Below are 14,952 nucleotides of genomic sequence, written 5' to 3'. Positions count from 1 at the left end.
TATACAACGGTTCCAGGATGTCAAATATTTGACGAGCATTGATTTGCGGAGCTCTTATTGGCAAGTCAAGCTGGATGAGTCATCAAGGAAGTATACGGCTTTCATTTATTCCAGAAGAAGTTACCAATTCACCGTAGTTCTTTCGCACTCAACATTAGTGCTGGAATCTTTATAGCAGCTCTAGATTATGCACTAGGCCCAGAACTCAGAAGCAGGATAACAGTGTTTCTTGATGATTTGCTTATTGCATCGAAAACTTGGGAGGAGCGTATTACCTTACTGAACCGAATGTTGGACGTCTTCAAAACCACGGGAATAACTGCTAACCTACAGGCTCATATCCTGGCGTCAAAACTTAAAGCAGTACATACATACATACATTAATACTTGTTCCATAGATCATGAATACGACATTTCGTAATGATGTGGAACGTGTACACTTAAAGTAGTAAAGGAGTTTTGCTACTTGGGGAGCAAAATAACTGATGAGGGTCGAAGTAGAGTGGATGTAAAATGTGGACTGGCAATGGCAAGGAAAGCGTTTCTGAAAAATACTTCATATTTATTTGGCTACTAGTTTCGACGTTGCGTCAACGCTATCTTCAGGCCCATACACTTTGATGATATCAATTGCGTGTGGCTGAGTACTAGAAATCCGCGGTGAGACCAATACGTGCTCCACATATTTAAATATGGACGTACGAAGAGTAATGACGATGCTTAATTTCCTTGAGTTATCTTCGATGAAAGGAAGTGCTGTAAATAGGACAACTGATCTTTCAAGATAATGGATTTTCCTAACTCCCTGAATCTGAAATAGTGCCGCGGAAATTTACATTTCGTTTGGAGTGTCGCATAATAATTACTATTCCATACTTGCAAGGACGTTTCTTAGATGTAGGGTCAGTGCATTACTTGCTAAAGATCCCTTAGATGCAGAACACCGTTTACCCTTGCTACACGTATTGACTCTCGAGCAGAAATTAGCAGTTGAGGTAGACGGCAGTAAGCCTAGAATCACAGTTCTGCAGCTCTGTAATCGACGACTAATATCAAATTCGTTTCGGTGTAAACGTCTACTTTAACGTAGACACCGCGTTCTCGCTATTAAGAATAATTACGTTATTTTCTTATAGGTGTCATAAGCGCTATTCGAGTGTGCTGAAGGCGCTTTGATTCCGAATTGGAACAGAGGAAAATTGCGCAGTGGTTAAACCATTGAACGCTTATTCAGGAGAAGCAGTGCTTAAATCGTAGTTGGAAATCCTGACCCAGGGATTTTACAGTTTCTCTAATAATTTGCAGCACGCATCCCAACGATTTCCTCGCGTTGCTCGAAGCTGAATAGGCTAACAATAATAATAATAATAATAATAATAATAATAATAATAATAATAATAATAATAATAATAATAAAGTGTTTACTGGAAGCAATGGAATTAAGAAGTGCTCGCAGATCACGGGTATGACTCCTGCAGTGTTGGAACGTGCGGACACGCTTATTAGAGGTGACAGGCGGTTCACAATCAAACACCTCACTTATGAACGTGTCAATGGGATTCCCATTTGAGATCCCGAAGCCTATCCGTGACACTTACGAGCTGTTCGAACATACCGGCAACACATCTAGCAGCGCACCTCTGAATTGCTTCGACGTCTTCCTTCAACGATCCAAAAAAAGTCGAGCAATACTCTAGTACAGGTTGCACCAATGTCCTACGTGCAATCTCCTTTACCGGTGAACCACTCTTTCTTAAACCTGTCCCAATAAACCGAAGTTGACCTTTTGCCTTCCCTATCACAGCTCTCACATGCTCGTTCCCTTTCGTTTCGCTTCGCAGCGTCACGCCCAAATACTTAAACGACTTGGCTATGTCAAGCAGGGCACTGGTAACGCTGTAACCAGACATTACAGGCTTGTTCTTCCTGCTCATCGGCATTAACTTACATTTTTCCACATATAGACCGAAATGCTATATTCCGTCCAGAACATCGTGAATCAGACACAGGACGGAGAAATCGCGGTTTACGGAAGTCTGTTGCTAAGGTAGAATACTCACAATTTCTGGGTGTGCATTGATGAGAAACTGAATTGGAAGGAACACATCGATGATCTGATGAAACGGTTAGGTTCAACTAGTTATGCTTTTAGCACTGCGTCTACAGGCCACAAGTGGCCCATCGGACCCATCCGACCGCCGTGTCATCCTCATTGAGGATGCGGATAGGAGGGAAGTGTGGTCAGCACACCGCTCTCCCGGTCCTTGCGATGGTTTTCTTTGACCGGAGCCGCTACTATTCGGTCGAGTAGTTCCTCAATTGGCATCGTGAGGCTGAGCGCACCCCGAAAAATGGCAACAGCGCATGGCGGCCTGGATGGTCACCCATCCAACTGCCGGCCACATCCGACAGCGCTTAACTTCGGTGATCTCACGGGAACCGGTGTATCCACTGCGGCAAGGCCGTTGTCCACATATGCTATTAGGGTTATTGCAAATTTTGGTGATAAACATATCAGTAAATTAGCCTACTATGTCTATTTTCACTCATTGCTTTCATACGGCATCATATTTTGGGGCAATTCGTCATTGAGGGAGAAAGTATTCATCGCACAAAAGCGTATAATCAGAATAATATCTGGAGCCCACCCAAGATCACCTTGCAGACATTTATTTAAGGCACTCGGGATATTCACAGTACCTTCGTAAAACATATATTTACTTATGAAATTTGTTATTAATAACCATCCCAATACAGAAATAACAGCAAAGTACATAGCTACAATATTAGAAGAAAGGATGAACTTCATTATTCTGGATTAAGTCTGACTTTGGCACAGAAAGGGGTGAATTATGCTGCCACAAAAATCTTAGGTCATTTGCCAAATCGTACTAAAAGACTGACAGATAACCAACCAACATTTAAAAGCAAATTAAAAGAATTTCTGAATGACAACTCCTTCCAATCAATACATGAATTCTTAGATATGAAGTAGTAATTGTAAAAAAAATTAATTATTTTGTGTAAAGAAAACTTATGTAAAAGTGACAGGTTTCACGTTGTTGTTGTGGTCTTCAGTCCTGAGACCGGTTTGATGCAGCTTTCCATGTTACTCTATTCTGTGCAAGCTGCTTCATCTCCCAGTGCGTACTGAAGCCTACATCCTTCTGAATCTGCTTAGTGTATTCATCTTTTGGTCTCCCTCTGCGATTTTTACCCTCCACGCTGCCCTCCAATACTAAATTGGTGATCCCTTGATGCCTCAGAACATGCCATACCAACCGATCCCTTCTTCTAGTCAGGTTGTGCCACAAACTCCTCTTCTCCCCAATTCTGTTCAATACCTCCTCATTACTTATGTGATCTACCCATCTAATCTTCAGCAATCGTCTGTAGCACCACATTTCTAAAGCTTCTATTCTTTTCTTGTCCAAACTATTTATCGTCCACGTTTCACTTCCATACATGGCTACACCCCATACAAATACTTTTAGAAACGACTTCTGACACTTAAAAATCAATACTCGATGTTAGCAAATTTCTCTCAAATTATGTACAGCTGGAGGTGTTTCATTTTTAATAAAAATAAAAATCGTCATTACTTGTCAGCAAAAATACACTGTTGTCCAAGAATTTCATATACAGACCATATCAGGAGAACTTGTAAATTTGTAAGCGGTTGCTAGACAGCAAATATAGAAAAGTTAATATTTGCTTTTATGTCTTCGTAAAGCAACTAAAGAATCGCAAGCGAATTTCTCTCGCTAAGGACTTAGTTGTAGAGCAAATGATCGTCATTTGATGTCAGAGCTTTTAAAGATATTACTGAAGCCCTTGTTGTTTTAGTGTAACGGCAGCTACGACATATTTGACTCTTTCGTGTATTCGAACAAAAGGCTTGTGTATTATCAAGGATTCATTTTTTTGTGTTCTGCATAAGGAATCGGACATTCACATGGAAAAACGTAGCGATCCAGCAGAAGTATATGCTGTTTGGAAAGCGGGAGAAAGGTAGGTATGCAACTAAATTATGAAGGTGGTTCGCGAGTCGTGCCTCGATACCTCAGTCGGTAAGATCGCTGTCTGAGAAAGATAAGAATCCTGGCCCGAAACCCGATTTTAATCAATCATGAATTTTCATGACAGCGGAAATTCCACTGCGCAGTGATTGTCTCATAGCGTCATCTACACGGTATACTGCTCCAGTAACAACTATCAGGACCTTGGCGACATACAGTTACCGTTACGATTTAAGTTTCGCATTTATGCACTTTGGGCGTGTGCAGCTCCGAAATGCAGTTTGTTTTTACTTTAGATTTCATAGTAAACAAAAACTGAACCACGTGGTGTGCAGTTTGCAGCTTCATCACATGTTAACTTCTTACCATAAAAGAAAATAACCGGGTGGCCGAACGGGTGTGACTATCGGCATTCTCCACCATATTCACTTAAATATTTTATCGGCTGTTATGCAGGATACAGTTTCTCCGTAGGTGGTGTTGTCATGTCCGTACTCACTTTCACAAATATTGTTGGCTGTTTTGGACGTGCATTCTTACTTGCAACTTAACGAATCAGATATTGGTGTGGTCTTCACTCCGAAGGCTGGTTTGATGCAGCTCTCCATGTTACTCTATCCTATGCAAGGTCCTTCATCTCCGACTGACTACTGCAGTCTACATCCGTGTGAACCTGCTTACAGTATTAACGCTCTACAATTTTTATGTCCTACATCCCCTACAATTGGTGATTCTTTGATGTCTCAGAATGTGTCCTACCAACCGAAATCTTCTTTTAATCAAGTTGTGTCAAATTTCTTTTCTCCCCAGTTGTACTCAGTACTCCCTCAGTAGTCACGCGTTCTACTCATCTATTGTTCAGGATTCTTCTGTAGCCCCACACTTCAAAAGCTTCTGTTCGTTTCTTGTCTGAACTGCCTATCGTCCACGTGTCACTTCAGCACAAGGGTACACTCGAGACAAATTCCTTCAGAAAAGACTTCCTAACACTTAAATTTATATGTAGTATTAAGAAATTCCTCTTTTTAAGAAATTCTTTGCTTGCTATAGCCAACCTGTATCCATATTCTCTCTACTTTGTCCATCATCATTTATTTTGTAGCTTAAATAGCGAAACTCATCTACTACCATTAGTGTCTCATTTCGTAATCTAATTCCCTCAGCATCACCTGATTTGACTACATTCCATTACCCTTGTATTTCTTTTGTTTTTGTTCATCATCTTATACGCACCTTCTAAGACACTGCACATTCCATTCTACAGCTGTTCCAAGTCAGTCATTGGCAAGCCTCAATAGCTTTTATTTTTACTCCCTGAATTTTAATTCCTTCTAAAACTTTTTGTCCTTCACTGCTTGCTCAATCTACAGATTGAGTAAGGTTGAGGATAGGTTACACCCTTGTCTATTTCCCTACTCAACTACTGCTTCCCTTTCATGTTCTTCGACTGCCGTCTGCTTTCTGTACAAGCTGCAGATAATCTTTTGTTCCCTGCATTTTACCCACGCTACGTTCAAAATTTCAAAAAGTATATTCCAGTCAAAATTATCCAAAGCTATCTCAATCTCTACAAATGGTACAAACGCAGGTCTACCCTTCTTTAAACTATCTTTTAAGATAGGTTGTAAGGTCAGCATGAGCTCGCGTGTTCCTACATTTCTCCGGAACTCAAACTGATCTTCCCCGAGGTCGGTTTCCGACAGTTTTTCCATTCTCCTGTAAATAATTCGTGCCAACATTTTGCAGCTATGAGTTACTAGACTAATAGTTCGGTAATATTCACGTCTGTCAGCATCTGCTTCCTTTCGAATTGGATTACACCGCTATGTTGTCTTTATCGCTTATAATAGTTAATAGTAAGCTCTTCTTTCGTTCAATATGGCTACTTGTCCAGACAAACCCCAAAATTATAGGCTGACTATTAAGAAAGCGTGGTAACAGTTTGGCGTATCAAGTCAGTACTTGGCTCAGTGGTGTTTACTGTTGAGCATTTCGGACATTCCGGCACGGTGGGGCTGCCGAGTTGCAGCAGCTGCGTGCCTCGGCCTACCATAGACTCGTAAGCAGGCGAAGTAGCGGCGGTTTTTGCTCGGCTCAGCTGCGGTTTGGAAACCTGCGGCGCTCGGCCATCCTCTCCTCGTTACTCGCAATTGCGAGCTACCCTCAAGGACGCGGCTATAAATGAACGGAGAAAACTCGCCTCACTCCCTTTACAGCGATTGCCTATTTGCTGTTTTTTCCCTTAGGACATCGACCTCGTTTCACATTTTCTCCGTTGTGCCTGAAAGCTACACCTGGAGAACATACGTACGGAATCAGCAATACAGTTGAGAGCGGTCCACAATACTATTACATAGTGTTAGGTTCTCCAGGCAGCGAGGATATGCAGATGAGATAGCCACCTTAAAATGAGATGCCAACAACTCTAGGATACCTGACTGCGAGTGGTCTCTCGCCTTAGAGAAATTGTGTCCACCATAATTCGATCTAGGTTACGTGTGTGTGTGTGGGCGGGGGGGAGGGGGGATATTTTCGGAAATATGAAATTCACATTAACATATCCAGCGACCCACCGGTACAGACTTGAGCATTAACGCACCGCTTCCACGTGCGTGCCCCAGATAGAATCCGTCTCGAGAATTAACAACGAGGGCTGGTAAGTCAGTGAAACTGGATGTGGTGTTTAGGCGGTTTCCTGTATCCAATTAGGTAAATACCGGGCTGGTACCCACGTTCCGCAAACTTTTAGAAAATGTTCTCCCATTTAAACATCTGAGCCGTGCAGGATTAGCCGAGCGGTCTGGGCGCTGCAGTCATGGACTGTGCGGCTGGTCCCGGCGGAGGTTCGAGTCCTCCCTCGGGCATGGGTACGTGTGTTTGTCCTTAGGATAATTTAGGTTAAGTAGTGTGTAAGCTTAGGGACTAGTCACTTTAGCAGTTAAGTCCCATAAGATTTCACACACATTTGAACACACTAACATCTGATTTACCAGAGACCAGAGATAGTCAAATTGCAGCCCGCTGTTCCCATGCAGGCGAGTCAAGTTTTCCTGCGGCCTGCGGTTCTCAGCTGTGTTTTATAATATGCTTCTAACAACTAACACCAGAGGCAAAAAAAGTCAGCTAACGCTAAGAACTTTTCAGGAGAGTAGTTTTCCTGCTAAAAAAAAGAAAATAAAGACATTGTAAGATCGTAGCATGCGCTTAATTTTAATTGCCGTTGGTGAATTCAGCTGTGAGGTAAATAAAGTTAGCCGCTTACCGCAGAGGCAAAGGTGTAAGTACGGCGGCCATACCGGGGCTACACTGTGAGAGTGGTAAAGTTTTACTGTCTTCCAACAAAGCAAACCTAAATCTGGGCAGCAGAATGGGGATTTGAACCATTGACCTCCAGAATGCGAGTACAGTATGCAAATCTCTGCACCATCACGCCCAGTGAACTTAAATTAAGACCATTCTAATACAGTGCAATCAGTAGACGAAAACTGACATTCAAAACATTTAGTAAACATTTGTGATCGTGTCTCATATTGCGTAATGCTTTCAAATATAAGTAAAATTACTGTCATTAGTCAATGAATCACCCGCTCACAACACCACTTAGTCAGGCAATTTCATTGTCACAACTCTGGGGTCTCTGATGGTGGCAGCAATGTTAAGCAGACAACGGTTGAACGAAGTGTTCGGAATGGTTCCGAGATTCAACGATCAGCAGTTGAGGGTCATTGGCCAATTTATCGCGCCCTTACTATAGATAGCCCATTGGTGATTCGTAACATACAAATCTATGTAGCTTCCCAATTAATAATAAGATCGCTATGGATGTGGCCCGAATGCCACCCCATAAGGTCAGCATTCGCACCTGACCAAAAACGATTGAAGACCGCTGCTCTGAACGTAGACAGGTAAGGTAGATAGTCTCCGGTCCTGGACGGAAAATGGATGCGCCAACTGTCTGCGAATGGCGTCATTCATGTGAAAATGAGCAAATGTTTTCTAAATGTTCGCACATCGTGTAAGTGAGGTGGGACGTGGGTGTCGGTCCGATATTCACCTACTGAGATGGGATAAACCGCCTAAAATCCAGATCGAGACTTGGCTGGCACACCGGCTTTCGTCGTCGTTAGTCTGCCGGGCGGTTTGGATCCGGGGCCGGCGCAGCTCCCAGTCCTAGAAGCAGCTGTTTAACGCGTACAGCTATTAGGGCTGATATTTTAGTTTTAATAAGGGTATCAAATTTTTAAGGCGATATACGGAAATGTGTGAATGTAGACACTCCTTGCTTATTCTGTTGACGAAAAGCACTCGATTTTCCATCCGGGTGGCGATGTTTAGACACCGCGACACATTGAAGAGTGTCACATTCATTATCATCTGCCGAAGAGTCAAACCGATGAGTATATCACTCTCTGAAACTTCCTGTTATTTTAACACAGCTACCCGGCTGGAAACCCAGACGTTTTCGTAGATGTAAGGCAAGTTTACGAAAATGCATTTGCTGGCAACGTTACAGAGCTTTTGACATGGAGAAATTCTGTTGTTAGTGAATTTGGTGAACATATTACGCAAACAAAATCTTAAGAATACATATTACTTTCGTTTGCTCCAAACTGGAACTCTGTCGGGGATCTCTAGCACGAAATAATTTGAGCATATCGTTCGTGTGCACCGCAGTTAATGTTATGTAAAGTTAATCATGGGATAACAGACTGCTTTTAACAATCTATTAGCCAGAAAATTGTTTTTTCGTTCAGTCGACTTTTTCAGTCAAATGAAGCAACAGAATAACTATAAGGAGGTACTCAAATGAAAATCGAATACCGCCACAACGGGACCACGAAACGATTCCATTCAAATGTAATCACCACGCGCATTAGGACATTTATCCCTCTGAAAAAATGGTTCAAATGGCTCTGAGCACTATGGGACTCAACTGCTGAGGTCATAAGTCCCCTAGAACTTAGAACTACTTAAACCTAAGGACAACACACACATCCGTGCCCGAGGCAGGATTCGAACCTGCGAACGTACCGGTCGCGCGGTTCCAAACTGTAGCGCCAGAACCGCTCGGCCACCAGCGGCCGGCTATACTTCTGAGAGAAGAGACGATCCATTCCAGTTTCATAGAACGTGGTCAGGCGCTGAAGGATCCACAACCGTACTCACTCTTGCACTTCCTCGTCCGGCCGAAAGCGACTTCCGCGCATGTCTTTCTTCGTATCGCCAAAGATGCGAAAATCACCCAGTGAAGGATCCGGGCAGTGCTGCAGTGTTTCCCACCCAAATCACTGAAGAGTAACCTTCGTCCGATTGTCAGTGTGGGGGCGGGCGTTATCATGCAATAGGATGAGTCCGTCCAAAAGTACTCCTGGATGTTTTGACTTTATGGCACGTCGCAATTTCTCCAGTGGAGATCTGTGTAATGATTGTGGTTTCTCTCTCGAGGAACTCAAGGAGTAGAGGGCTCTGCAGTCGAAGGAGGAAGCAGTCATGACCTTACCGGAACTTGAGTGAACAGCTTTCGATTTCTTTGCAGGGGCGATGTGGATGTTTCCACTGTTAGCTTCGCCGTTTGCCCTCAGGTTGTTGGAATGATGTCGGACGGAGTTATCCTGTTGCTCAATAATGCGCACCCCAACACTACCAATCCGATAAGGGTTATGCCTCACCGATTTCATTGGAAAACACCCCCTCTGTACAGCCCGGATCCTTCACCGCGTGTTTTTCACATCTTTAGGGATCTGAAAAAAGACATGCGCGTAGACGTCGGTTTCAGTCGGACAAGGAAGTGCAAGAGTAGGTGTAGTTGCGGATCTGTCAGCGGCCGATCGCGTTCTACAAAACTGGAATTGATCGCCTCATCTCCCAGTGAGACATGTCTTAACGCCTGCAGTGATCACTTTTGAATGGAGCCATTCCGTGGTCCCGTTGTGACATGTGTTTGGTTTTCACTTGACCTCTCCTCATAATCACTGTGGCCACCTCAGGTATACGAATGTTTCTCACTCACTCTTCACGTTTCAGTGTTTTCACTTGCATACTTGGTCAGAATCTTCGGTTGTACGTGAGCCATGACTACGGTTACCAGAGACGAATAAAGTAACTTATTTAAAGCAGAAGTAAATAAAATGTGTCTTTTGAAAAAACAAGTATTTTCAAAACTAATGTATTTATTTAATTAAATGCGAATTTTTCGTATATTTAGTATAAAGTATCAATTTTTGGTTAGTTTGAAATGTTTAATAACTGGTGATGCATTGTAAATTTATGTTTAAACAAATAAACTACTAATTTTTAATTTAAATTTATTGAATCTCTCCCCCTCTGCCCCTCTCTTTCGGTAAGTGCAGATGTGACGTGAGCAGAAAGCATACAGGACTTATTCCTCCTTAGTGTTTGTCACGCACCGGTGTGGTCCGCTTTTATTGCTCTTCATCGCAATTTTTATCCGGTCTTGTGCCTCATCACGGTGCAGGTGCGAGTATTCAGATTTTCGTGCAGGGTGTCAAGCCACCGCTGGCCATGTCTTCCTATCAGCTGTTTACCATTTACTCTAAAACTAAAACCTGTCTTCACCACCGTTGTTGCGCTTGCTGTAAAAACATACCCATCCCACAGTAGATGACTTCTCTCACCTTGTCTTCTACTGACACTACTCGATGTAACTTACAAATTTCATCATTTGTGATATCATCGTGTAGTGTTAATACAGATATCCACCGGAGCATCTTTGCTTCCATCACAGCAAGTCGTAGTTCCATCTCTGTTGTTGAAGACCAACGTTCAGCACCGTACAGTGCATCTGAAAGGGTTACAGAACGATATAGTTTCGACTTGAGACAGATTTGAATCAGAATACAGAACGCGCTTTGAGTCACATGCTGCTCTGGCGGTTAGAGATTTCTGCACTGAGATTTCCATCAGCAGCAGTTATCGAGCCTAGATATTTAGAAATCCTTTTTGTTTGCAGATCAGCACCATTTATTCTATTGGTATCCGAACCGTTTGGACCTGTGGTGAGATACTGGATTTTCTTATGTTGAGGCGTAGACCTACTTTTCTGCAAGGCAGTCGTTACAAGCTTGGACCTGACATTGCAGGTCATTCGTATCTTCGTATCATCAGCCTAAAGTAATGTCCAAGATGCTATTTTATGGAGATCTTGTATGAAAATATTTGTCATTATTCGTTAATATTCTTTGGGTGGTTAACTGTCCAGCATTCGTCTAGACCAGTGTAGGAACTCTGACTAAAAACATAAACAGTGTGTCCGGCAGAACCGACTGTAAAGTTGCAGACTGGTTTCACTTGAAAAGGGAGAATGAGTAATTTAGTCAGTGTGCAAAGCTACAACGGACTGTTTAGACTGTTTTCATTCTGTTGCCCTCACAGGTTGGTCTCGCTGGAAAGAAGTGAATGAAAAATTACCCAACCGATACGTTAAACTATTACCGACTGAATCGATTGTTTTCATTCGTTTGTTGCCATAGATTTTCACTCACAAGGATGACTTAATGATTCACTCGATAGGTAAGACCATAACTGAAAGAGTCGATTGATTTCCAACAACCGACTGTTTTCATTCGAACCGACTGTTTTCATTCGGTTGTCCCCATTGCTAGTAAAAATACCCTCTAAATTGAAACCTAAATCGAACACACTGAGGTGACAAAAGTCGTGAGACACCTCCAATATCGTGTTGGATATACTTTTGCCCGACGTAGCGCAGCAACTCGACGTGGCACGGACTCAAAAAGTCGTTGGATGTCCTCTGCAGAAGTACTGAGTCATGCTGCCTCTATAGCCGCCCATAATTGCGAAGGTGTTGCCTTGCAGGATTTTGTGCACATACTGACCTCTCGATTATGTTCAATGGGATTCATGTCGGGCGATCTGGGAGGTCAAATCATTCGCTCGAAATGAACAGAATGTTTTTCAAATAAATCGCGAACAACTGTGGCCCGGTAACGTGTCACATTGTCATCTATAAAAATCCCGTCGATGTTTTGGAACATGACGTCCGTGAATGGCTGGAAATAGTCTCCAGGTAGCCGAACAATCAGAGGTCCCCGTCCATTCCATGTAGACGCATCCCATACCATTATGGAACCATTGCACATTAACTTGTTGACAACCTGGGTCCTTGGCTTAGTAGGGTGTGCGCGCACTCGAACCCTACCATTAGCTTTTACCTGTTGAAATCGGACTCATCTGACCATGCCACGGTTCCACTCGATATGGTCACAGGCACACGAGAGGCGTCGCAGGGGATATCGTGCTGTTAGCAAAGGCACTCGCATCGGTTGTCTGGTACCATAACCCATTAACGCTGAATTTCGCCGCACTGTCCTAACGGATACGTTCGTCGTACGTCCCACATTGATTTCAGCGATTATTTCACGCTGTGGTTCTTGCCTCTTGGCGCTAACAACTCTACACAAAGGCCGCTGCTCTTTGTCGTTAAGAGAAGCCGTCGGCTACTGCGTTGTCCATGGTGAGAGTTAATTCCTGAAATGTGGTATTCGTGACACACTCTTGAAACTATGGATCTCGGAATATTGAATTTCCTAAAGATTTCTGAAACGGAATGTCCCATGCGTCTAGCTCCAACTAGTATTCCGCGCTCAAAGTCTGTTAATTCGCGTCGTGCAACCATAATCACGTCGGAAACCCTTACATGACTCACCTGAGTAAAAGTGACAGCTCCGTCAAAGCACAGCCCTTTTATACCTTCTGTATGTGATACTACCGCCATCTGTACACGTGCATATTGCTATTCCAAGACATTTATGCCGACCGGTGTGGCCGAGCAGTCGTAGTCGCTTCAGTCGAGAACCGCGCGACCGCTACGGTCGCAGGTTCGAATCCTGCCTTAGGTATGGATGTGTGTGATGTCCTTAGGTTAGTTAGGTTGAAGTAGTTCTAAGTTCTAGGGGACTGATGACCACAGCAGTTGAGTGCCATAGTGCTCAAAGCCATTTGAACCAAGACTTTTATCACCTCAGTCTAATAATTCGCTTGATAACTTATCCCTAAGAGGCTAGAGAAGATATTTTAAACCCATCGACTGTTCCAGTAGACCAATGTTTGTGTGCCCTTCGCGTTTATTTTCATATTTGGAACTGTGAAAATGGTTCTATCTACTACGGGGAGACACTTACTAAAAACTTATCTTCAAGTAAATTACGGAACTTTGCTTTTGAGGCTCTACGCGAAATTGTGTTCACTGAAGATAGCAGTTCAGGGTTCCTTAAAGTGATTCAGATTCCTTAATAGGCACTCTCCCTAAAACAACATGTACTGATCGTCAATGGAAATACTGATATTACCTTGTCAGTAACCGTAGCGTTTTTTGCACTGGTAGAATGGAATGTAGTCGAATTAAGTCGGGTGATGCTGAGGGAATTAGATTAGTTTTGCTATTTGGGGAGCAAAATAACTGATGATGGTCGAAGTAGAGAGGATATAAAATGTATACTGGCAATGGCCAGGAAAGCGTTTCTGAAGAAGAGAAATTTGTTAACATCGAGTATAGATTTAAGTGTCAGAAGTCGTTTCTGAAAGTATTTGTATGGAGTGTAGCCATGTATGGAAGTGAAACATAGACGATAAATAGTTTGGACAAGAAAAGAATAGAAGCTTTCGAAATGTGGTGCTACAGATGATTGCTGAAGATTAGATGGGTAGATCACATAACTAATGAGGAGATACTGAATAGTACTGGGGAGAAAAGGAGTTTGTGGCACAACTTGACCAGAAGAAGGGATCGGTTGGTAGGACATGTTCTGAGGCATCAAGGGATCACCAACGTAGTATTGGAGGGCAGCGTGGAGGGTAAAAATCGTAGAAGGAGACCAAGAGATGAATACAGTAAGCAGATTCAGAAGGATGTAGGTTGCAGTAGGTACTGGGAGATGAAGAAGCTTGCACAGCATAGAGTAGCATGGAGAGCCGCAACAAACCAGTCTCAGGACTGAAGACCAACAAGTCTGTACAAGAATCCACGCGGATTCCCACGGGATATGGAATCTCTGCTAGAATGAAAATAGATACTGTCTGCAAAAAGCTTATGTTCTCCCTTTTCTCTCAGTAGGAGGTATCTGGTGGACAACAGTAATCAATAATGCCGTTCACGGTTAAGGAACACTTTGCATCAGCCTTAAACATGGAAAAACGAATGATAAAGAATTAAGATTCTGTTAAGTAGAACATTTCAAATTATTCGGAGATGTTCGGATTCGAAATCTGCTGAGGCGTGGCGCCACTCACAACAGCGGGCTTCCAAGGCGTGACTGGACGGCGTCCAGTCCATTCGGACGCGGACTGCCAGGGAGATGAAACGGAACGAGGAAGCGCGCCCACTTTCTACGGAACAGCTGTGGACGCAGCCGGCGGTTGCCAAGGCGACGGTTATCGGCCGGCTGTGGGAGCAGCTGAGCGCCGGAAGTGCGAGGCTGCGCGGGCCGGCGCCAGCCGCGGGGGAAAGCGGCGTTTACAGCGGCGTGCCGAGGACGATGCGGCGCGTGGGTGCCCGAACGCCAGCAGCGCCTTTCGAGTGGTTATCTCAACCTGCTGCGACTTGCGTCATGTGACGACGGCTGGATCCGAGCGACATTTGCGTACTGTCATCCACTCATAGAACGTTTTACATTCAGTGATTTAATCATCGTGTCAAGGAAGTCACTATACTTTTATATGCCTAAATATCCTGGAGATACTAGAAGGTATCAGATAGATTATATAATGGTGAGACCCAGGTTTAGGAACCAGGTTTTAAATCGTAAGACATTTCCAGGGGCAGATGTGGGTTCTTGATCACTATCTATTGTAAGTTAAAACTGAAGAAACTGCAAAAAGGTGGGAATTTAAAGAGATGGGACCTGGATAAACTGACTAAACCAGAGGTTTACAGAGTTTCAGGGAGAGCATAAGG

At 43.4% G+C, this 14,952-nt stretch overlaps 1 protein-coding gene across 1 annotated transcript in view; it reads left to right on the top strand.

Annotated features, from left to right (window-relative positions):
- Nucleotides 1–14,952, top strand: part of LOC126365942 (bestrophin-4) — a 524,562-nt gene that overhangs the window by 488,964 nt on the left and 20,646 nt on the right. The gene's annotated exons all lie outside the window — the stretch shown is intronic.

Source organism: Schistocerca gregaria, chromosome 4, assembly GCF_023897955.1.
Source record: "Schistocerca gregaria isolate iqSchGreg1 chromosome 4, iqSchGreg1.2, whole genome shotgun sequence".
Classification (NCBI taxonomy): Eukaryota; Metazoa; Arthropoda; class Insecta; order Orthoptera; family Acrididae; genus Schistocerca; species Schistocerca gregaria.
This window is presented reverse-complemented; position numbering and strand designations above follow the sequence as displayed.